The sequence below is a fragment of the Camelus ferus genome, chromosome 24 (genome assembly GCF_009834535.1).
Source record: "Camelus ferus isolate YT-003-E chromosome 24, BCGSAC_Cfer_1.0, whole genome shotgun sequence".
NCBI classification, from domain to species: Eukaryota; Metazoa; Chordata; class Mammalia; order Artiodactyla; family Camelidae; genus Camelus; species Camelus ferus.
Window position 1 is genome coordinate 3,186,841 of NC_045719.1, and position 26,289 is coordinate 3,213,129.

Here is a 26,289-nt window from a genome sequence, read left to right on the forward strand (position 1 = left end):
CCAGAACAACCACAGGGAAGGGCCCTGGTCAAGAGACAGGCAGACTCCCTGAATGCTCAGTGGGGGGTTGATTCCCCTTGGGCCTCTGTTGTAAGAGTTTAGGTGACCCTTGGCATGCAGTGACTGTGCGCAACCGAGATTCTTGGTGCCCTGGAGGGAGGCTCCAGAGGAAGGAGGCGCAACGCTGAGCGCACACGTCCAACTTCCCATGGGGAAAGGACATACCCGCCAGAGTTGTAACCGCCAATACTCTGCTGTCCTGGGGAGGAGAGAGGTCTGCCAACCAGAGCCCGGCTGTGGGAAGAGCTACAGCAGAGGGGTAAAGACGGGACACATTTCCTTTCGGCCCTGCCATTAGGTGAATGGAAATAAAGACTGGAGCAGGGCGACAAGGCCACGGCTCTCTGGAATGAAATCAGACCCGCGGTGTGCGCAGAGAAAGGACGGACAGCAGCCTGGAGGGGGCGGCGGGGCCCAGGGGATGTACCGGGTTTGTTTGTTTTTAACATTCGGAGATCAGAATCTGCCTTTCTTTCTCTTTGTATTAACAGGGAACATATGTTCCTCTACACCAAGTGCAACCACGATGCCCTGCACGTGGGCAACATGCAGTTAAGATTTTGTCAAAGAGAGAGACGTGTACCTTTGCCTGGAAAAAAGAGTAAAAAAATAAAAATAAAAGCCAAACAGTAAAGAGTTTTTCTTTGGGTAGTATGACTGCAGTTACTTTTGTTTTAAAGTTTTCTGTATTTTCTATGGTGACCAAGCATTACATTCATTATAGGAAAGAGAACAGCATAACCTATATTGAAAAAGAATATGAAAAGGAGTATGTGTATTATAACAGAACTGCCATGCTGTACACCGGAAATGCACACACCACTGTAAATCACTGTACTTCAACGGAAAATAAAAATAAATAAAAATTTAAAAAGAAAGAGAATAACAGCATGAGCTGCTTTCACTGCATCGAGATTTCATTGGCTACAACCATCGACTGTTCAACACCTTTAATTTCTTAGTTGGTGCTGACGTCTGCTTTTCCACGAAACCACTGGGCCCAGCAGCACGTGGGAGAAACCAGTTTGCTCTGCCCAGCGCTCACTGCTGAAGGCGCAGCACGGACCTCACGGGACAGCGGGACTCACAGGTAAGCCGCTCCTCGGCGTGGTCGGAAGTTGCTTGGCGACACTGCCAGCTTCACGTCCACCGAAACACACCGCGCTGAGCTTGGCGGAAGTCCGAGAAAGGCACATTCACGAGGACATGCTGGTGGGGAGGCTAATATTTTACTCATGCAGCTTCTGTTACCTCTGAAATATAAATCTCACGTATGGAGATGAGGAGACTCTCAAACTGTTTTTAGACCAGGTAAGTGTGTAGTTGCTGTGAGATAACGTGGAGCGGCTCACACGACTCTACCAGAGTATCACCGTGACACGTGTCAACAGACTACAGGCCCGCGTCTCACTCTGAACGCCAGCATCGTGCCCAGCTGGTAACAGGCTCCCAAGGACGGGCTCCAGTGAGTAAGAGCAGTAGGCAGGTCTGCGCATCACCCAGGCACCAGATGCATATAAACAGCGATAATAATTGTACTATGGAACAAGTTTTGTCGGGATTAAACGAGTTAATGTATGCAAAGCCTTCAGAACAATGCCTGACTTACAGGAAGCACCAATAACATCCTATTAGCTACGATTCCAGAAAAATGTAAGCTTCTAGACAGCAGGGATTTCTTTCTGTTCTGCTCCCTGCTATCTCCTCACGTAGCTGGTATCCAATAAACATGTAGTGGACGGACAGATACTGGGGGAAGAAAACAGATGCACAACGCTTGGTCTGAGGGGTGGAGGGCATTGGTGACCAGGGCACAGGAGTGTCACACTCCCACGTCGGAGAAAACGGAGTCTCTAGTCCAGAGATCCATGGCTACCAGCCAACCCGGAAGGCTTAAATTAGCATCGTTCTGACCCAATTCCCCAACTTCCAAATCTGCATTTTCCTCTCGTCTCTCATCCCGTTCCAACCACTCCTCCATCCATCACATATCTGGCTCCAAAGGACCTTCACTGCCCCTTTCCTGCTGGGGCCACAGAGACAGACTGAGGTCTGGGGGAGGGGTGAGCATGCCCAGATGGGGGACCTGCTCATCACTAACACTGAGATCGGCCCTGGTAGGAGAGTGGAGGTAGGATTTGGACCAGGGTTACAGAACTGCCTCTCCTTTCTGACTCAGTGGTCCCCTCTGTCTGGGCTGGGAGGAGGCAGTCTACCTGTGGAGGGCTCCAGTGGAGGGAGGGACGCTGGCCCTGCCACTGGAGGCAGGCTGGGGCCAGCGGGAACCCCAGGACAGGTCCTGCCCTATGGAAGGGACTCCACGCTGCACCTCCTTCCACTGGAGCTGAACCCCCGGTCAAGTGAGGTTGTCGATGGCAGCCTGGTCTCTGTGCTGCCAAGAATCCATGGGAAGGATCTGACTGATGCTGGAGGCAGAGCAGCCAAGGGGCAAGCATGTCCCCTGCCCCACAGGACACGGTGGCCCCGGCAGAAGACACCGAGAGGATCGGCAATTTGGCAACATGCGGACACTGGCGTCTTTGGGGGGAGTGTCTCTGCAGGGGGAGGCAGGGGCCTGGGGAGGCCTCGAGGGCGCCAGCTTCCAGGAGGAAACCTGGGGCTCTGCCATCCTAATTCCCCCTCCACTCAAGACCAGTGTCTGTGGCAGGCGGATTCGAAGCGTTCTCTCCCCAGAATCACAGAAAACTAAGAGCAAGGCAGGTTTAACTGCCACGCGAGGCACTTTCTTGGACGACTGCCCAAAGAAGTAGAGGCCACATTCTCCATCACCACACCTCTGATCTTATTCACGATCCCGGTGACGGCACTGAGCTACAGCTGCCAGACCCCAGCTCTGTTCCACTTTCTTCCCCCCAGACCCTGCCCCCGGGGCTCGGGCAGCAAGAGGGAGCCCGGTCACCTGGGGACGTGTCGCCTGCCGCGGTGGCTCCAGGGAGAGGTCTTGAGGGGGAGGGCCCTTCCGTCCATGTAGCACAGCGCCAGGATGAGGGGGGATGTGGCTGGTCTGGGGCTCTGAGGGGCAGGTGGACTTACCCAGGAGTCCTCTAGAGGCCTGACCCATCTCTCTGAGGGAAGACCCCGCAGTACCGCCCCGGTTCCGGCGCAGCACAGGCTAAGTCAGCAGTGCTTCATCAGCACAGCTGGAGGCCCAGTGGGGAGCAGCTGTTCACAATTACCGCGTGGCCAGGGCCTGGCTCCTGGCTGCGTCTGTGGAGGGGCTGGCTTCCCTCTCCAACCCACTCTCTCGTGTCCCCCAACCCCTCCCCACTCTCACGGCACCCTCGATGTATTAAACCGCTGTAATCCCACAGGTGGATTATCTCTACCATACTGACCTAGAAGATTCTGATACTCTTTCCTCAAATCACTGCCCACGCCTTATGTCTCCCTAACCCTAACCTTGAAAAGAATTAAGCCATTTGCTCCTGAGTCTTCCTCTCACCCTGTGCGGTCCTTCCCCCCAAGTGTCCGGGTGTAGCTCCTAGAACGTGGATTCTCCTGTTCACCCACGTGAAGTCAGCAACTGTACACGTGGATCCCAGCATCCACTCCGTCTAGGACAATCTGAATGGCAGGTAATGTGATGAGCATTCACTTCACAGGCACAGGGAAGTCCTTCACGGACTTTTAATCTGGACCACAACTCTGTGTCAGGTTTATCATAGTACCATTTTGGGGTGCAGAAACCTGGGCCAGAGAGGGAGGTGACTGCCCTCAAGATGTCATTGCTACTAACTGCAAACCAGGATTCACATCTGCTTAAGACGTTTATTATTTGTTCACTCCCAGAATCCACTATGTGGTGGGGTCTGGGGTAGATACAAAGCTGAATAAAACCCCCGATCCAGAGGACGAAGAGAAGATACACAAGGACGCAGTGAAGCGTCACGGGGGCAGGGCGTCCGTCTGCACCTGGAGGATGAGCCACGGAGAAGAGGAATTAATTTTAGCCTTAGGACAGAGGCGCAGCTGCTCCTGAATGATTGAATGGAGAGAAGGAGGTGGATGTGGCTAGATAAATTTTGAAGCTCTCATGGAGAAGCAATAACACCCAGATCTAGCCAAGGAAATTCATAATGCTTTCCTTACTCTCTGAGCTGCTTTCACCTCAAGTCTCAAACAAAACAAAACAAAAAAAACAAAACCCTCAGCTAGCTTAGAAGAAACAGTGTGGCTGTCTGGAATCATGCTCCCTAGAAATTAAGTTACATCTTTATCTAACAATTTAGTTAAAAGCTCCCTCCGAAGAGGGTGTTGGCCAAGACAAAACAAAGCAAACTAATCTCACCCCGAGCGTAGGGAGCAAATAATCCGTAAAATCCCAGGGTCGGTCTGACCTGCAAGTGAGACAGGACAGACGCCATTTTCCGTGAGTACCACCTGCAGGGCAGAGCATCCTTTCTGGCATGATGCCTTTCTCATCCTGAAGAACGCGGACAGGGAGGGCAGTGGCGTCAGTCCCTCCCAGCCTCCCTGCAACTCATTCCAAGTGAAGACCAGCAGTGAAATTAATGCTTCTCAGAGGCACGCTGCCGGGCCGCCAAGACCTGTCCCCAAATTCTATACTTCTGGGAATCACACGGTGCAAAGACATGTCCAATTTTACAATGCAACTCCAATGATCCTGCTGGAGATGGTTCTATTCATCATACTGTTACGGGTCAGCAGGATGGCCCGATGCATCCCCAGGCAGGAATGCATCATTTCACAGAGCAGATACAACAAAAAGCAGAGAAATCATTTGTAAATGGAACCACTAAAAATCCTTCACAAAGCTAGGAATCCTTTCATTACAGTAAAAGCCGTATCATATTTCATCTGCTGTGCAAGTTTAGGCTTATATACTGGTCATCTGTCAATTATTAGGAAAGAAGAGGAGGACAAAAATAGCCCAAAATAGAGCTGAATGCTCTGGTAAATACCCACCCCAGGTAAACAGTGCACACTGTCTCTGAAATTCATACAACTTCAAGTAAATTATGTACAGAAGTCATACATCATTATATTTATATCAACTTATTTCACATAACACATGTCTTAGGAGTTACCACCGTGTGTTTCCTTCAGGTCAAATCTACCTGGAGTATCAGAAAATAGGGCCCATGATAAGGAGATCAAGCAGTCAACTGATATGAACCCAGAACCTACATAGATTTGGAACTAGGAGAAGAGAACACCACAACAGTTATTGTAACTATGCTCTGTATGTCCAAGACGTTATGTAAAGACACAGAAGACACTTAAAAAAACAACAAAATCCAAATAGAACTAAGAACGTCTACAGGTGAAACCCACAATGTGTGAAATGAAAATGACACAGATTAAACACTGCAGAGTAAGATGTGAGTGAACATGAAAATACAGCAATAGAAATTATCCAAAATGAAACACACAGAGAAATAATTTTACAACAACAACAACAAAAAAATTGAAAAGAGCATCAGTGATGTGTGGAACGCCTTCACGGAGCACAATAAATACATACCTGGAGTTCCCAAGGAGGCAAAGAGGGACAGACAGAAAAAGTATCTCAAGGAGTGATGGCAAAATTTTTCCAAAACTGATGCAAACTGCACACCCACAGATCCAAGAAGCCCATGAATGAACCTCAAGCCCAAGGCATGTGAAAGCAACTATGCCAAGTGGCAGGCAGCATTACCAAGCCATTCCATACCAGGTGCATCATAACCAGATTGCTTCAAACTTGCAGCAAACAAAACAGTCTTAAGAGCAACCAGAGAAGGAAAAAGGCAATACTAACAGTGAACCAAAGAGAAAGGTCCCCGACGAAATCCAGTGCAAGAGGGAAGGAAGAGAGAGGAAGAACAGCTTTAAAATGCTGAAACAAAACACTCTCCGAGTAGGATTCTACACCCAGGAAAAATATTTTCCAAAAATAATGATGGCAAACTACACATTTTCAGACATACAAAAGCTAAAGGAACTCCTCACCTACCAATACGCACTGTAAGGAATGAATGAGGTCTTTTATGGCAGAATAAAAAAATGAAGACACCAGATGGAAATATGGGTCTATACATAGGAATGAAGGGCACCAGAAATCATAACTATATGGGTAAATATGTTTCTGTTATTTAAATCTTTTAAAAAGAAAATTACATAAACAAAGGTAATAACAATATATTATGGGTTTTATAAAAAATATGAAAGTAAAGAATAAAATGATGCTAAAGGCTGAGGGTAGAGGCATGGAAGTCCCCTACTGAAGGGTCTTACACTGGACTTAAAGTGGTATAATGTCACTAAAGTTAAATCTGTAAACCATACAAATACTATTAGAGTTATCGTTAATAAACCACAAAAAAAGATAAAATAGAATCATAAAAAATACTCAGAGGGAAGTCAACCATGGCCAGGTGTCACACAGAAAACAAACAGCAAGATGGTACATTTAAGCCCAACCACATCAATAATCACATTAAGTGTAAATGATCTAAACATGCCAATTAAAAGATACTACCAGATGAGATGAGAAAGCAAGCCCCAACTCTATGCTGCCTACAAGAAATGCACTTTGTGTTTACAAAGATACAAACAGGTTAAAAGTAAAGGTGGGTAGGACATATACCTAGAAGTAACACACACAAAAAAGCTGTCACACCAAGTAGGTTTCAGGTATGAAATATGAGCAGGGATAAAGGAGGTCATTTCATAAGGATAACCGTCACATCATTGAGAGAATATAATAATCCAAACATTTATGTGCCTAATAATAGAGTTTCCAAATGAATGAGGCAAAAACTACAGGTAGAAATAAACAAATCCATAATTACAATCAGGGATTTCAATGCCACTTGCTTAATAATTGATAGAAAAGTAGACAGAAAATCAGTAGTGATATATAAGATTTAAAAAACATTAACCAATTTGACCTAATTGACATTTATAGGACATTATACCCAATAACAGCAGAATATACATTCCTTCCAAGTGCACTCAGAATATTTGTCAAAGAAAACATTCTGGGCTATAAATACACCTCAAAAATTTTAAAGGATTCAAATCATACTAGAGTATGCTTTTTGGCCACAATGGAGTTAAATCAGAAATGAGTAACATAAAGATATCTGGAAAATCTCCAAATATTTGTATGTTTCTAACATAGTAACACATTTCAAATTACCCCATAGGTCAAAGGAAAAAAACAAAAAAGAAATTATAAAGTATTTTCAACTGAATGAAAATCAAAACACATTATCAAAATTTGGGGGATGCCACTAAAAAAGTACTTAGGGGGAAAGACATTGTATAGACACAGATTTGTTAACTTTGGTAAGTCCTAGAGCAAAAGGATTGTCAATCATCCTGCTGCAGAATCCTCTGGTTTTGATAAAGCTATTAAATCTTGCAGAACATAACTTGGGACCCAAAAGTACCTATCATTCACTTGGCATTCAGTGATGTACTAGCCAGTGTTAACTGAATTTTTCTTTCAGACATGTCTTGTCTTCTCCATAAATTAGAACCTCTTCAATGGGAGAGGACAGAACATATGTTGACATCCTGCAAACAATGTAGCTCAACACACAATGCAGATGGTCCCTCACATGGAGGTAGTTTACACTGGCTCCGTATCAAAACTTCACTTTGCCTCTCTTCATTGACTTTCCCTTCAAACAGAAAGTCCAGTCCCATATGGTAAATTATATTCTCTTCCAAATCTGCTGCTTTCACTCCAACCTTTTCCTCAATGACTACGTCTCCATTTCCAACTGTACACTAGACATCACTGTGAGGAAAACTTACTAGTAATAAGATAGAAATATGCCCCAAAACAAATGCATTATTTTACCCCACATTCAATTTTCTTGTCTTCACAGAACAAAAGTATAAATGAGTAGATATTTCATCAAAAGGGTGGTAGAAATGGGAACAGAGAGAAATGGGCAGATTTGAGGGATACTGAGGAGGAAGAACGGACAGGAACAGCTGACCGCCTGCATGAGGGGAAGGAGGGAGCTGGGCCCCCTCCCCAGTTTCTGGTTTGAGCACTTGGATGGAAGATGTTTGTGTTTGGAAGGAAAAAGCTTCTCCGTCCTCAACACATGGAAGTCTTAACTAATTTCATTTGTTATTATTATTATCATTATTACTGCTGTCATTGTTATTATTATACCTCTCTAGTGAACTAGATGATGCAAGTTTCCCAGAATCTGTCTCTCCTGCCCACCTGTCCTTCGGTCCATTCGGTTGCCTGCACTTAAATTGCATTCCCTCATCATCCATTCCTCAAGTACCATCTCAGAATCTCTCAGAGAGCTTTTCTTATTCCTTGCATTAAATGTAACCCATTCTCTTTTTGAACTTCCACAAAACCATAGTTTTAACACAGTGCTTATTTTCCAGTGTCCACTCAAAGAGGTAAACCCCGCTCAGCACAGGGTGTGCACACAGCTGGTCTGAGCAAATCTGCTGTAGAAGGGTTTTGACACCCTGGAGGAATAGGGATCCCATGGCAGCACCCCCATCTCCCACAATCTCTGAAGGAAAGCAGCTGAAAACAAATATAGCCTCCCAAACTGGGGAATGTCAAACCTCAAGTATAGAGATGTGCACACAACCACAAATTGTCAAATATTTTAAGAAAACGAACACCCAGCAAGAGAGGCAGCAAAGCCCACACCTGGCAGAGGTAACACTTTAGCAAATAAGTATTAGAGCAAAGAGGAGATTTTAAAAGGGGCCCAAAAGAAACAGGCTACTATGCTAATAAAAAAGCGATTCTAAAAAGTAAAAAAAACATAATTTTTGCAATGAAAAACACAATATTTGGTCTAACCAGGAAAAAAGGATACAGCTAAAGAATAAATTAGTAACCTGGAAGACAGAGCCAAAAAAGAATTATCCTAAAAGTTGACTGGAAAAAAAAAAAGAGAGAGAGAGAGGAGTGATTTAAAAATATGAAATAAAAGTTATGTAAAAAGTTTTTAACGTATATCTAATACAAACCTTGAAAGAAAAAAACCAAGTAACAGAAAAGACCAAAGAAATAATAGGAAAAAAATGTGCAGAGTTGAGGGTACCTGTTCTCAGTCAAGAGGACCCACCAAGTTCCCTCCCTGCAGGATGAAAGGAGCAAGGGTCCACATGTGGATAAGAAGCCCTTTGGAGCGGGTCCGCTGTCTCACACACTTGAATAGTTATTTTGTGGATACCAGAAATGTTGCGTTTAAGGAATACTCACTAGTTAAACCATGGCATGTAGGACAGTCAGACCTGAATGTCTGATTCTGTCTTTGAGAAATGGTCTTACTGGTGACTGCATCCAAGCTTTTGATCTTTGTCAACCTTAATGAAGTTTCTGGGGCAAAAGTGCTCTTGGAGATCACAACACAGGAAGGTGCACCTCCTGTGCCCTTACAATCACATCCACGCTCATTTTCTCTTCCGTCAGCCTCTCTCTGCCCCCTTCTCTGCCACCCCTTACTCCTTCCTACTCTCATGTCTACGCAAACCCCTGGGGACCTGGCCTTGGCATCTGTTTATCTTATGAGGAAATCTCATCAGAGATCCTCTGGAAGGGAACCCTCCCAAAGTGGGCATAACCTGCCATCACATGCTGGTCACAGGGGGGCACTCATCAGCGTAACAACCCATAGAAAGACGTGGCTAACACACTATCAGTTGTATCCTACTGCAGCACAAATAAGTGGGGTCGGGCTTTAGAAAACCCTCCTCTGCTTCCGTCCAACTTCAGACGGACCAGTTTCACCCATTCTCCCACTGTGTAGTAGGACTGAGAGTTTTGCACTTCAAAGAGCTTAGACCACCTAGACCCACTTTCTCCTTGACAAGCAAGAACACTTTGAACAAGCATCACCGTAAAGGAAAAAAAGAAAAAAAAAAAAACTTTTCAAGTCTCAGTTTTCAGATTTCAGAGGTAAAGTTGGCAACCGGATTTTAAATTCCGGACTACGCAGCTCTCCCGCACGGCTTTGGAGAGCTGTATTTTCACACAGCGCCATGAGAGTCCATCACATTCTGTCCCCTCAGGGAAGAGGAAGCGTTCACCTTTATATAAATAGAGGCAGGAGATTCCTGGGGCAGATCAAGCCCCTCCTGCACTAAACCCAGGGAGCTTAAGATCTGAGAGGCTCGCTTCTTGCTGCGAAGATCAGTCTTTGCCCCCTGGTCCCACAAACCTTAACCGGGCAGCCGCTGGGTACCTCGACTGGAAAGAAAAAAGCAGCTTGTAAGAAAGACTCCTGCTTGTGGAATAGGAGAGATAAAAGGCAGAGAAGGACTAGGACGCTGGACTTAACAGAACCTATAGCCTCATTAAAATAATAAAAAAGGATGTTAAAAGCCGCTGGCAAAGCTGAAAGGATGGCAGCAGCGCAAGGAAAGAGGAGACCCGCTGCAGAGGTGACGGGCTTCCAGGAAGAAGTGTCTCATTGACGCAATAATGTTGTCACAGAGAAAACACATTAACCCAAAACTGGATTTAATTCCTTTCTGTCTTGATTAGGAATCCACAGGCCAGGGCCTGGCTGGGCGGGAACCAGCTTACAGAAGGTCTCAGAGCCAGGGTCCATGTTCACCCCAATGATACAGGCCTGGACTTAATTTTACAAAAATCATCCCAGATATGAATCTCTTTGGGGTCTCGTGCAAAAATCACCCCAAAACCCACCATATGAACTCTTTCAAGTGTTCAGAAGCCAGATGATCCCTGGCCCTCAGTACTTGCTGCCGAGTTTCTCGGTACCTGCCCCGCTGGTGTAACAGTGCCATGGGGAAGCCAGCCCCCGGACCCCCCGACCTCGGCTCTCAGCCCACAGGGAGCCGCTTGGCCCGGCTGCAGCCCCAGCTCAGACATCACGACTCTGAATCTGCACAACATCCCATTCAAGACCAGTGCAAATCAGGGCAGTTCCATGGCAAACAGCTTCCACTGCAGGGGGCCAGGGTGCAGGGGAACTTCCCTGTCCTTGGAAGGAGAGTGGCTGTGACGGAAACTAGTTCAGGGCTTGCTGGCACAGCCTGGGACCCAGGCAATGTCTCTCTGGCCTCTCCCCTGCTCCCTGAAGGAATGGTCCATGCAACCTGGTGATGTTTGCATTTTTTTCCCGGTAGGACCATCTGACAAGGCACACTGGTTGCCTAAGCTACAACCTGACTTGTGGCAATTTGGGCCCATTATTGACTGAAAAAAATAATTGCTCAACCAAAGGCAGACTTGAACAAATACTCAATTGTTCAAAAAAAAAAAAATTAAACCACTGGTAAGTATTGCTTTTATTCATTTTAAATGAGGTTAAATTCGTATCTTCATTGAAAATAGTGTAAAGTATTAAAAGTATAGAAAAATAGTGTGCCTTGGTAAAAACCTAGACATTTCAAATGGGAAAAAAAAAAAAGTTGCCAAGGAAAATGAACCCTCTGGTTGAAGCCTGTTTCATACAAGGTAGATTTGACAAGTACAAGGCACCTTCTAAGACTTCAGAAATTTTGCTAAAATAGGGCCACGGTTATAATGCTGCCCCTTCCCACCAAACTACAGAGACAGTACCTTCCAAACGTCGGATCAAATCTCTCAGTCTCTTCCTCCCGCCCTCTCTCTCTCTCTCTCTCTCTCTCAAACACACACACGCTGCTAAGTGGTGTCTTTCAGGGTAATGAGGCACTCAGTTCACACTATTTCCACCTCTGATGCCTTATGAGTCAAGTGCAAGTACATATCGTCTCCTCTGCTTGCAAACAGGCTTTGCTCAAGAAATTCATTTGTAAGCAGGCTACCTAGAAATTACAATGAATGTTCTTCTGGAAACTATGTGCTTCCAGTAATTTGCATTCCTGAGCAATTTACAATGTGTCACGTGGCACATGATGTCCCAAGGAGGCACTGTCACAAGCGCACCGCTAAACCCGACTCCCAGAGCACAGTGGCGCCAGGGCGCGTGCAGTTCGTCTTGCGCTGGGGGGACCCGTCTCCATCCATACCTCACCCCCTACTTACCAAGGGCAATCTCCCAAGCCCAGAACAGCAGGGACCGGAGCTGAGGAAAGGTGGAGGGGCAAGGAGCGGGTGGGTCCGGGTGGGTCTTTTGCTCCTGGAGATCCCTGAGAGTAGGTATTTCTGAGGCCAGCTGGTTTTCCAATTCCCTTTTTCATCCCCTGCTCTCAGACTCCACCGGTGCCAGGTCCTGCAGAAGCTCAGGACTGCTGACTTTCTCTGGATAACTCAATGCCGAGAATGTTCACTTGCCCGCAAAGCAAGAGGCAACCCTGAGGTTTCACAGGAAGGTGTCGCTAGTATCCTCAGTCTGCTTCCCCTTCTGCTCCCACCCCCGGCCAAAATCACACTTAGGGTTCTAGTAAAACTTACCATGTCTGCAAAATTAACACGTGCTCAGGTCACCCTGAGCATTTCATCACAACAGGGCTGGTGCGGGTGGGCAGTATGGTAGGGACAGCAGAGGTGGACAGGAGCTGGGAACTGAGCCTAGGGGCTGGGGACGCAGGAACATGGGCGAGGGAACCACAGGGAGGACGGAGGAGCTGCAGACACAGACGCCCCTCTCCGTGCACCCTGCCCAGACCCAGAAGGGGTGTCGGCGGGACCGAGACCAGGTGGCAGCAGAGCCCAGCCCGCCACTGTCAGACAAGGGTGTGCTTCGTAGGAGCCCGCTTCCCCTCCATGTGTGAACTCACTGGACCCCACTGAAGAGACAGTACTGTTCCTGACACATGGGAAATGGGGCACACAGATGCCAAGTAACCAGCCCAAGCCCCAGGGTGGGAATTTGAACCCAGCACCATTTCAGAGTCGGCTCTCTCTCCCCCACCTCCTCCTCAGGGGGCATCCCAGGCAAGACCAGGTGACTCCAGAGGCTGAAGTCAAAGAAAGCCTTGCTCTGGGGACTGAGACGGCTCCTCCTTCTTCTTAAGTCCCAGGGTCCCTCGCTGCCCGACACGGGTTATAATCACAGAGAATTACATGTGCAGAAAAACACGCCGTCAGACTCAGAGCAGGCACTCTAATAATAACTGGCCACTAGTATTATTGTTGTTATTTAAATCTGAGAATCTCAGAATTGCTTCCATTTTTTCCAACCAGGAAAATACTATAAATCAGAGGTGAATATCTTTATACACAGTTTATCTTCATTTTTAATATCATACGATATTAAAGACAGACATGACATAATACTAACAAAGCCAAGAAAATATTCCTAATTCACAGAAATTCCTCAGTTCTCACACTTAGAGTTTAACTGCAGGTCCGCCTGATGAAAAACCTGCTGCAGGACTAGCTGAGACCTTCTGATACTGCGTTTGTAATTTCACCACTTCAGCCTTAGTCCTCTGTCAGACAGGAGGTCTGAGCACAGCAGGAAAAGGACCTAAAGTATGTCACCAAATTCAGGCCCAGTTCTACTTGAATCCAACGAAGAATTAAAAAATTGCATCCAGATGGCCAACAGGCACATGAAAAGATCCCCAATATCACTAATAATTAGAGAAATGCAAATCAAACTACAATGAGGTATCATCTCACACTAGTCAGAATGGCCATCATTCAAAAGTCCATGAATGACAAATGCTGGAGAGGCTGTGGAGAAAAGGGAGCCCTCCTACACTGCGGGTGGGAATGCAGTTTGGTGCAGCCACTGTGGAAAACAGTATGGAGATTCCTCAAAAGACTAGGAATAGACTTACCATATGACCCAGTGATCCCACTCCTGGGCATATATCCAAGGGAACTCTAATCTGAAAAGATACACGCACCCCAATGTTCATAGCAGCACTATTCGCAATAGCCAGGACATGGAAGCAACCTAAATGTCCATTGACAGATGACTGGATAAAGAAGATGTGGTACATATATGATGGAAAACTACTCAGCCATAGAAAAGAATGAAACAATGCCATTTGCAGCAACATGGAAGGACCTAGAGATTATCATAATAAGTGAAATAAGTTAGACAGAGAAAGACAAATATCATGATATCATTTATATGTGGAATCTAAAAAAAAATGATACAAATGAACTCATTTACAAACCAGAAATAGACTCACAGACATAGAAAACAAACTATGGTTACCATAGGGGAAAGGAGTCGGGGGAGGGATAAATTAGGAGTTTGAGTTTAAGATATACACACTAGTACATAAAAAATAAACAAGGACCTAATATATAGCACAGGGAACTATATTCACTATCTTGTAATGGTCTATGGTAGAAAGGAATCTGTAAAAGAATATATATTTACTCACAGACATACACACATATATGTGGCCAAACCACTTTGCTGTGCACCTGAAACCAGCACTACACCGACCATCAACTATATTCCAGTTTTATAAAAGGACATAACTCCTTGCTTCAAACCTCACAGAGTCCCCCTGAGAGGTGCAGGCTGTGTTTCCTATATGTGGTTCGGCTCACTCATTTAAAGGAAGAAGACACAGATTTTTGCCCAGGAGCCCCTGCCCAGGATGCCCTCAATAAGACCCATCTCCCACTGGCACCCAGTCGCCTCTCTGGGGCAGGGGCTGTGGCCCCCTCGGCTGGCATGCACACCCCGTTTCTCCTCCCTGCCTTCCAGTGCCTGCTTTGGAACCACCTCATTACACATTTCTAACTCTTCAAGGGAGTGGGAGAAGACTTAAAGAGGGAAAATTAAATTCCACTCTGTCAAGTTTGTTTCGACTTCGCAGATTTGATGAAACAGAGATGAAGGTAGAGACACCGGCAAACAGGAGGTTTGGGGAAATGTCTTTAATACATTCACTCAAGCTCCTCCCAGCCCCCAGGACAGAGAGGCTCCAGCGTGTTATGAATGTGCAGAGAACTCTGGATACAAGAAAACACGTCTTCTCCTGGGCTCGCCGGGAATGGCTCTATGTTCACGTCTAGATTCCCCTTCCCCAAGTTAGCTGTCAGTTGTGTTTAACGCCCTCATTGTGCCCTGCAGATTGTATTCCTTTAGCTTTGGTCTTCTTTGTTGTGTCTGCTGACTATACTCCTGACAGTGGACCTTCCGAGTTTGTAATGTTCATCCGTGAGCTCACAGTGATCTATAATCCATTGTCCCCTGGAGGTCCCACAAGTGTCTTGGGCTGTGGAAGCATCCCCAGTGAGGTCTTTTGGGTACACTGACTTGCAGACCAAGTCTTATGTTAGTTTCTGAATTTAGGGCTTCCACATAAGGAAAATTTAGCTCATCAAACATGAAATTGGTGGGGTCCAATTTCCCAGGTGGATTAATCTTTCCAGTGGGGCTTCCATGTCCAAGCCTAAGACCCTTGCCAGTGAAGCCTGTGGCCTCAGCCTAAAACTCCAGACCCTAAGGCACACGTGGGCTCATCTCACCCCTTGTGCATTGATGCTGTGGCCTCCTCTTCATTCCTTGAAGGTTTCCCTTTTGTGGTCTGAGTATAAAGTCTTAAAATATTTTTAATATTGAAATTTTAATGTATAGTGGACCCTTAAACAACCCGGGTTTGAACTGCTCGGGCCCACTTACATGTGGATTGTTTGCGACAGTAAGTACTACTGTACTTCAGGACCCATGGTTGGTTGAATCCATGAATATGGAACCACGGACACAGAAGAAACGTGATACAAAGGCCAACTAAAAGTTATACACAGATTTTCAACCGAGAGGAAGGTCGGCACCCCAACCCCCGCATTATTCAAGGGTCAACTGCATTTGTGAAGCACTTCGTTTGATTTAGGATTGGAGGGGCTACCTGGTCAACTGGTTCTGCCATCTTGAAGAAAAGGCAAGCTTCTCACCTAACCCCCAAAGTCTCTTATATCATCTTCATACTAAACTTACAGAGCATCTACCTTTTGTAAAGATTAGTACTCAGTTCCGTACATAATTCTAAACCATGCTTTCTTCTCTCTGAGAACTTACAGTCCAGACTGAACGATAAAACAGGAGCCCATGGAACAAATAAGCCGCACCCTAATAATGCAATCACCAAGGGCCAAGACGTTCAGAAAAACTGCTTCTACACCTGCTGCCAAGAGAAGGAGCGGGGTGTAAGCCCAACTCTGCAAACTCTTTGGACTTTAATAGTGTTTTAGAAAGTTCTTATGTCAATCATACCAAGACTGAAGTGAACGAGATTTAGACAGAAGCACAGCAGGCTACTGAAGAGGTTCAGAAAATCTTATAAGAAACTGAACAGGTTGGTAGCAATTATTCTGGAAAGAAACGGGTAGAAACTGGAAGGGAAGAAATGAGTGACTTAGGGACAGAGGCAGTGAGCACAACAGCGAAATCTGAGATGATGAGGTCAGCTTCAGAGACGCAACGTTTTGAAAAAAGAGTTAATAGTTAAATGTTAAAAAAACAAAGCTGGGGACGTGGAGGGGGAGACAAGTGTCAGATTTAGAGACATGTTTCGGAGAGTCACCTTCAGAGAAATGTGGGTGAAGGCTGAGTAGGGAAAGGCAGCGCCCAGAACAGAAAACGATGAAGACGGAGAGTGATTTCAAGTGTTCCTGTCACTTTAACATAAATAAAACCAATCAGAGAAATAACCACGTTCTGATATATTTTCCATTTGCTCAATAAGAAATTGTGCCCTTAAAAGAACAGAGATGGCCCATTTACAAATGCACAAATGACAGAAACGCTGGGAGCAGGATGTCATTACAGGCATGATGTATAAAGACGTGGAATTATCCTAAAGCACATCGGTATTTAAATGAAGATAATATGACGGAAAAGGATTTACTGGAAGTGAGATTAAATCTGCTGACAGAGACTGAAAGAGACAGTCAGTTGCTTAAGGGAAAAAAGTGATTTAAAAAGAAAGCACAGTTTTATTTCATTTTTATACAAAGTTTAATTAAATATTTCCCTTTTCAAAGGCAGGCAAGTGATGTCAATTACCAAAAGCCTTCGTGCTGATTTTAAAGGATAATTTCGCAGAACACAGGCATGTACATCTTAAGATTTGAAACCCCGGTCCGTCTGCAGAAGGCAGTCAGAGACAAGCAACAACATGACAGATTTCAGATCCACACTGATGATAACAGGGGACAAAGACATTTAGACAGTGCACCTATCTGAGCAGGTTTAATTGAAATTTGGTTACAAAGCTCTGCAGAATGCTCCAAACATACTGTTGCTTGCAGAAGTTCTCCTGCCTAAAGGCTGCCAGACATACAAGAAGGAAAGAAATAGTATATTTCTAAATGTGGGTTCTTTACAGTGCTCTCCAGGATAGGAACCATTAGCCACATGTGATTATGTACATTTAAATCTGAATTAATTAAAAGTTTCATCCCCCAGTTACCCTGGCCAGATTTCAAGTGCACAATAGCCATGTGGGTCTAGTGGCTACCATACTGGAGGACGCCGATGGAAATATTTCCACCATCACAGGAAGTTCCATTGGGCTGCTCCATAATAGGTTTGGTACCTGCTTTGGGGCTCAGCGGCCTAGTGGGTGTGACTGCTAGCAATAGGGAGGGGGGAATTTAATGCCATCAATGTTGGATTTAAATAGTTTCTCATTGTATTAATAATAAGCATAATTAACTTTAAGGGCTTGGGGTAAGTGGGACAGCCTTACTGATTAGGACCTTGCTAGACTCATATTTGCAAGACGCTCAAATCCAAAGATCCCACACTCCTTAAAAGGCCTGGGGCAGGGCGGCATCATCTCACACTCACAGATACACCCACAGAAGACACGTTCACCAATCACAGGTGAGGACAGCAATCGGGGAGTCTCCCTGAACTGACTTTAACAATGACTAAGAAGATGCACTGCAATCTTTCCTTTTAAAATCAGGAAAAAGATCAGGATGCTATGTATATAGAAAATACAAAAGACGCTACAGAAAAAGCTTTTAGAATTAAAAAGTGAATTTAACAAGGTAGGTGGATGCAAGGTCAACATGCAAAAGGGGAATATATTTCTACGTATCAGCAACAATTAAACGGTGAATTTTTTGAATATAACATTATAACTGCATCAAAAAATATCAAGTACCATGAACCAAAGCTGTTCAAGGCCTCCGTAAGTTATATTATAAATTACTTCACAGAGCAAGAAGAGAGAAGCTCTAATTAAGTGGAGATATCATCATGTTCACTGATGAAAAGGCAGGATATATGGAAGATACTAAATCTCCCCCAAATTGATTGATAGATTTAAGACGATCCCAATCAAAATCTCCACAGGCATTTTTGTAGACAAGCTGGTTCTGAAACATGGAAATGCCAACAGTTCTAAGCTACTCCTAGAGAACTTGGAAAAGGAGAAGGTGGGGCTTGTCCTAGCAGATAATAAACAACAGCAGTCAAGACTGTACTCACTCGCACAAGGACGGTCAGACTGACCAGTGCCACAGAACAGAACGCCCCGACTGATAACCCATGTATGAATATGGCTATGTCTTTATGTTGGCTTATGACAACGGTGGCACAGCAGAAAAGGGAAGAAAGCCTTTTAAATATCAGTGTTGGGGAAATCGGGTTTCCATAATGGAAGTTAGTAGTAAGGGAGGAAGGGAAGGAGGCAGAGAAGAAAGAGACAGAGAGACGAAGGCAGGGAGGGGAAACAGAATCTGGCCCTTACATCACGTACAAAAAGAAAGTAAGTTGATTAAACAACAAAACAGGAAAATACATAAAGATTCTGTAAGACAATATTAGAAGAATATCTCCTAGACCTTGGTATCCAGAAGGATGCCTTATATAGTACACAAGTCTTAAACATACAAGAAAAAATTTAATACGTTTGACTATGGTGAGAATCCTATCCATGAAAAGAAACCGCAAAGGAAGTGGAAAACAAGGCACGGAACGAGAGAGGAGAGTTAACACACAACCACCTAGCCCTTAGAAAGAACACGTGAAGCCTTCGTACAAACCAGTGAGGAAGGGGCCTCACAAAAGAGGAGCACCAGACGGCCATCCGCGTGGGACTGCGTTCCACTTAACTGAGAATAAGGGAAATGCACATTTCAACCACAACGGGATTCTACAACGCACCTAAGACCTTGGTAGTTTAAGGTAATAATTTAAACTGGCGATACCCTCTGCCTTAGAAAGACGTGGAACAAGAGTTACGCTCCTGCGCTGTCACTGAGAACGTAAACGAATACAGCTGCCTTGGACAAAGAGCTGGTCAGCCCCGAAAACAGGGAAGAAGCCACACAATGTCTGCATGCAGTTCCAATCGTTATGTCATTACGTTCGTAAGGACAGCACACAAGAGCACTGGGGCAGCCTCATCCCACGGCGGCCTGAAAGCAGGAACAGCCCAAATGCCTAACCAGAGTAAAATCAATACACAAAATGGGGTCTTTTCACACAGGAAGATATTTAAGCAATGTAGGTGAACTAACCATAGTTACACAATATTCTTGAATCTTAATATCAAGAGAAAAAAAAAACTAAGACACAAGCTAGTAGAGGGATTAAGATTCCATTTAGACAAAGCTCAAAGCAGGCAATGCTAAAATCGAGTGTAGTGTATGCATAGTGTTAAAATTATTTTCCCAAAAGAAATAAAGTTAGCAATGTAAAACTCAAGACACCTGTTACCTCTGGGGAGAGGGGGGCTGTGGTGACCAGAAAGGGTACCTTCCTTGATGGGGGACTTCTTGGATTTGGACAACATTCTGTTTCTGGGTGGTGATTAAGTAGCTATTAGCATCAGACCTATTTAACTGTACAGTCATATTTTCATCCCTTTATTGTAAGTATATTTCACAATAAAGATACTTTACAAAAACCAAAATTTCCATCAATCACGTAACTATGTCGGATACCTCTGTGAGATCCTATGCTGAGGCGCCTTGAATGCTGCACACTGTTTCCTCAAGTTTCCCTATTAAAGTTACTAAAAATATACATAAAACCACAAAAATGAGTGATCATCATGTGTAATCACGGGGAGCACATAATTAAGAAGTGGCTGAAGTGCAGGTTTTACGGAAGCAAACCTGAGGCAGGGAACAGGAAAGAATGGAAAACACGAAATACATCATCTCCTACTATCGTTACTGTCAAATATTACACAGTGAAAAAAGCCCACACTAGAACACGGCACATTATCCATTCCAATTAGTCCAAGACAGGCATGGTTAGTATTCGTTCAATACTAAGGTGCATGAAGAATCTGAGAACACTTACGTTAATCTCAGAGACAACTAATGGATGGAAGAAGTTCTGGACTAAAACAGATTTTTCATCTCAAATCCGTCTATCTCTAAAAAGTTGTTGCACTCTCCATCAGGATAACATCAAAAGATCATTTAATAGGTTTGTTGACTGTTTTTTTATTTTTAATTCAATCATTTTGCCAGTTTTATGGCTATGGTATAAGGCACCTTTTTAGATGTTATTTTTTAAAAGTTACCAAAAAACAGACAACAAGAGTACTAAAATCGCTATGCCAAATAACTGCACAGTTAAAGACGTTTTACATGTCCGTCCAGCTCCTTTATTTCACTGGTTGAGCTGTCTGCCCTTTTCTGGAAATTGCATTAGTCAAGCTAATCGATGCATCTATTTTTAAAACATTTTTAAAAATTCAGACACAGATTTTGCTACAACTGCATTCTGCGAAGATAGATTGATGGGGTTCAATAATAACTCACTTGCAGTATTTTCATTTTTAAGATTGTACAGACAATGTATTTTTATCCAAGATAATTAATTAAAAGAATAGTAATATGCCCCAGTTAGGTTTTTAAAATACCAAGAAGTCTTACACTAATCATTTCAGTTTTGATGAAGGCAACAGATAAGCCTTTATTTCTCATTTAAGCAAATGTTCACACAAAGCAGAAATTAAGGACCTACAGAAAGATGGTTAAGAAAACTCAAGCTATCTACCTTAAATTGTCATTGTAAATATCTTAGTTATCTCCTTCCACATGCTGTCTGTGGACCTGTATTTTTACAGAGTGCAATCACACTAAATAACTTTATAATCTAACTTTTCCATTAGGTAATAATATAAAGTTTTAAATGTCAATAAACGGGTACCTACAACCTCTTTTAAAGGCTTTATTTTATATGTCTTCTAATACAGGACACCCCAGACAAAGTTTAACCAACCTCTGGTTGCTGGGCATTGACATTTCTTCAAACCTCAAACCACAACGTAATTGAGAACAGGTTTAACTGACTGACGACCACCCTACATTTTGTTTCAAGAGTAATACTACCCATTTGGATGGCAAATCCACAGAGACAGAGAAAAGATGAGTGGTTTCCGGGGCTGGGACCAGTGGGGCAGAGAATGGGGAGTGACTGCTTAATGGGCACAGGGCTTCCACTGGGGTGATGAAGAATGTTCTGGAACTAGACAGCGGTGATGGGTGCACAAACTGTAAATATATTTTGCCACAATAAAAAAAAATTAATACTTGCACTTAAACACAAACCAAAAAAAAAAAAAAAAAAAAACCTTAAAAAAAAACACTGAATAGACTGCCAATGGCTCTAATTTTCCCCTAAGTTTACAAATCAAATCCAAAAATGGGTATCTGAAATATTCAGTTTTAACCACTTTGTTTCTTGACTCCTAAGTGTTTTCAGTGAACTTATCGGAGACTGGCAAATACAAGACATGAATGTAAGTGCAACATTGAACATCTTGAGTTTGAAGTATCTGCCTTAGTAGGCAACTAAAAATATCAAGTCTAACTTCAAAGAGATACATAGCCTAAAAATTTATAACCAGAAGCCAGAAGTCTGCTGGTAGTGAAAGAATAATGAATATTTATGAAATATTACATAAATTCTCACTAATACAAAACATCAAAATTATTATGAGCGAATGGTAGAAAAATTGACTTTTAAAATGCATATCGATCGACTGGGTCTGGAGAAGCATCTTTCAGCCTCCTGAAGTGACTAATAAATATGCTTCTGAATCCTCACTCATCATCAACCATGGGAAGCCTGGAAGAAAATTTGAGATGATTTTTTAAATTTTTCTAAAAGTTTTAATTGTGATAAAATATGCATAACATAAAATTTACCATCTTAACCATTTTAAGTGTACAGTTCAGGAGTGTTAAATATTATTCACATTGCTGCTCAACCAATCCTTGTGACTTTTTTCCCCTTACACTACTACCCTTCATGGAATTTTTACTTCCCCTTTTATGCTAAGATAGCGCATCACAGACTCATTCATTTCTGCTATTTTGTCTCTTTGTCAAGAGAGTTCTAACCCCAGGGTAACTATAACCAGCAGACAACAGGATGACCTTTTAAGGATTCTAATTCAAGTCCTAACTTGAATGGGACAGTCCTCCCTTGCTGCAGGGAAATTAGCATGGGAAGTCAATGTCAAAATCAAGTCCAGCAGCCATGCCGGGATTCCCCAGTGGGAGGGAGTCGCTGTCAGGGGCGAAGGCCGAGGATCTGTAGACCCTGAACCTGGGATCACCTTCCAAACTGTGGCTTAAGAACCCACTGGACTGCCCAGACTACTGCAGGAGCCCCAGACCGTTGCCAGGAAAAAGCCTGGAGCTTAAGTCCCAGGGATTCTGCTGCTCCTAAGATCACATGCATTCTTCTGGGTGATGTCCACCTAGATCTGAAGGCCAGAGGAAGCCAGGGCTATGCTCAGTTAAGTACTTTCCAAGGCACCAGACAATATCCTACGAACCTACAGTAGTACACACGCATCTAAGTAGCTGGTAAGCCACAGCGGACGATCTGCGTAATTAACTCTTCTTCACGCTGTCGTCTTCAATTACACAGGACCACTGCATGCTAAACAAACAAACTACAAGCCAAGGATGAGGCTGCTCGGAGGGGAGGCACACCGTGGGTCTCAGGGAGAGACCACAGCAGATGGGAGAACACACCAGGCATCAGAGGAAGAACGGCAGCACCACAGAAACCCCTGCGGGAGCTTCAGGAACACCAAAGACTAAGAGCAAACGCCCGCCACGCCAGGGGACACAAGGAGAGGAGGGGAGGCTTCCCAGGGCAGGTTGTCTTGAGCTACAAAGGTACTGGAGATGCGCAAGGCCAGGGACCCGCAGGACAGTGGAGCGAGGACCAGGAGCGGGGGTTAAAGCCCAGTCCCCAACACCCTGTGCACGTATAAGGCAGTCCATCTTCATCTCAGAGAACTAGAAACCTAGTGACTCGGGGCAGAAAAGGGACAGAGAGGTGACTGGTGGTGATTCTGCCATGGCAGCTGGCCTGCTAGAGCATCTCACTCTGTCTGGGGAGCCCCAGTGGGTGGTCCACCACAGTGGTCCATGGTGATGTGGCAATTGCGGGGGAGAATCAGATATGACCTTTCCTATGGGTGATGTATTTGACCCCAGGTCTCGGGAAGCAGATCGGCATAAAAATTTCACGAACAATGGCATGACAGAAAGTTTGCAAAATTTTCCATGTGCCTCCGCTGGGTCATCCAATAGAAATTTCCCAGAACGGGTACATGAACTTCCTCTGTCAACCTCAACACTGTTGTCGTGAGAGAAAGAGAAACTCAATGACTGAGGCACCATTCAGAATTACTCTCACAGGAGGCATGAATGTGTATCACACTTTGGCCCTCCTGAAGCCAGCTGCAAGGCTGGTGAACCGTCATATTACATGCCGAGAAAAAGCATAAGGGTCTTCTGGCAGCAACCCGACATAAAAATCAATACCAAGACACAACGGCCATAGAAAATCAAAGTCATACAATGGAAGGTGACGACTGCTCCCACAGCACCTGCCAGGCAAGGGTGAAGGCAGCCTGTGAATCAGCTCTTGGGACAGGCAGGGTTACAGGGAGAACTGGTCTGCAACTACAGTGTTTTGACACTGAAGTAGAGCATCTCTTTTGAGGTCATCTTACTGCAGATCTGACCAGGCTGCCATCGAAGGAGCTCGGAGCTACACCCGGCTATCTCCCTACACCCCGACTGAGTCACTGGCAGCCTGGGGCAACTCAGGCTCAAAGAGTCCTACCCCAGTGTTATTTTTGAGAACTTGGCACATTAAAAAATGCAGACATGCCAAGATATAATCTTTAAATAGTGTTAGTTTAAATGCTTACATATAAACACTTTAAACCCTGAAAACATGATTTAGTACAGCTGTGCTATTCATAAGAGAATAAAACAGATTGAAAATACTAATTCGGTGGACACGGTAGGTGGTGTGATCAGCAGTGAGACACAGCTTTGGCTATTTGATGGACACGTCCTACTTTCAATCTGCTTCACGTGTCTCTGTGCCTTAAAGTTCATCCTTTTTTGAAGATAATGCTGAAGGTCTAAGTGTGAGGCTTGGGCCCATGGCCCCCACACCCCCCCGCCCACACCCACGTCACAGTGCGTGGATTCAACATCCTGAGCCTCCTGATCTTGACTCACTGTTGAAGAAAACAGTGAGAAGGGGGAATGACTACATTTTAGCCACATGTCTACTGTTTCCTCTGCACATGGAGAAAGAGAACCGCCTGTGACAAGGAAGTGTCCTAGCAGGTCGCAGACGGACCAGTAAAGACAGTCTATGTCTTCATGCGGCAAACTCACGTTGCCCATTCCAGCCACGTATTTGGTATCGTGAGCAACTGATTTCTCTTTAACTGGGAGGTAAAAACAAACACACACAGGTGTCAAGACAATTCAGTGGGGGAAGGACTGATGCATTCATTCGCTACAGCAGCCATAAAAAAATACCAGAATGAGGGGCATAAGCAACAGAAATGGCGTTGCTTTAAGTGTTTGGAGATCTGAAATTTGCAAGCCTGTGATGAAGGGGCTGGCAGGAGTGCTTTACTCTGAGTTCTCTCTCCTTGGCTTATAGGTGGCCTGCTTCTCACCATGTCTTCCCAGGGCCTGTCCTCTGCGTGTGTACATGTCTTTCTGTCTTTTAAGGACACCAGTCACACTGGATTAGAGACCCCCCGTATGGCCTCATTTTAACTAAATAACCTTTTAAAAGACCTAAATTCTAAATACAGTTTTATTGGGGGTTAGGACTTCAAAACATGGATTTGTTGGTGGTCACAACTAAGTCCACAACAGATGGTCTTTTCAACAAATGGGATCAAGGCTTTGGGAGATACATGTACCAAAATAATAATAAAATGCTTAGATCCCCACCTCACACCATATACAGCAATTAACTGGAAGGGATCCTGAACCTAGATGCAGAACATTTAGGAAAAAGGTAAATGTAAAACTTTTAGGAAAAAAAATAAGAGAAAATCTATCTGATCTTGAGACAGAACACCAAAAGCAGGCTCCACAAAAGAAAAAAAAAAAGATCAGTTGGACTCTCCACCCGACACTGTTCTAAGCTCTTCACACATTCTCTCTCGTTTCATTCTTAAAACAGCATCATGATATAAGTAGTACTCTCTTCATTTTACAGATGAAGAAACTGAGGCTCAGAGAGGTCCAGTCCTTTGAACAAGATCCTAGGGTCAGGAGGTCCTGAAGTCAGGGAGCACTTACTAAGGATTCTAACAGCTACCTTCTATCAGGCACATCATAGAGAGAATCAGAATGCATCCTAATGCCTCCATAGAATCAACACCTTTTCTAAAGCTGAGTACAACCAAACTGTGGTTTGGGGATCTACCTATTACTGTCTCCAAGTTCAAACATGCAAACTTCCAGCTTTCGGGTGTGGGATGTTCCTGGATGTGGTCCTCACACAGTGTGTAGGGAGAAATCTCAAGGGCCAGCTACATAGGTAAGCTGAAAACCAAGCTGAAAAAAATCTGTTTCACAGGAAAGAAACCATATTTTAAAATTTGTGATTGAACTTAAAAAAAAAAAAAAGTATGATGTGTCAGTCACATAATCAGTGGGCATCAAAGTTCGAGAAATGCAGGCCCCTACAATGAGAAGTACGCAACCCAGGAAGACGAGCACAGGTGTTGTCAAAGGATGGGTGACAGAGGTGCAGCGAAACCACGCAGCACTGACGGAGCAAAGCAAAATGGAAGAGAACAGAAGCAGCGGGGGCTGCGCACCCCTGGATTTCCTACAGTGAAAGAAAAGCCAGAGTGGTATTGACATAATACCTCTACAGTACACCACTCCTCCCAAGCCCAAGGTTAAACTGAATCTGATACATCACATCAGACCACTATGAAGAAGAATCTACAAAAATTAGGATGATGTCATCCGTAAATACCTTTTGGTATCAATAGCTTTAAATTACGAGTTGGCATTTTGGTTTATTAGGAAGCTCCTTCAGATGTATTAAAAATCTGTTTACTCTG

The 26,289-nt window shown here is 44.3% G+C and overlaps 1 protein-coding gene across 3 annotated transcripts in view; it reads right to left on the minus strand.

The window, feature by feature from the left end:
* PTPRM (protein tyrosine phosphatase receptor type M) overlaps window positions 1–26,289 on the minus strand; it is a 604,888-nt gene that overhangs the window by 404,171 nt on the left and 174,428 nt on the right. The gene's annotated exons all lie outside the window — the stretch shown is intronic.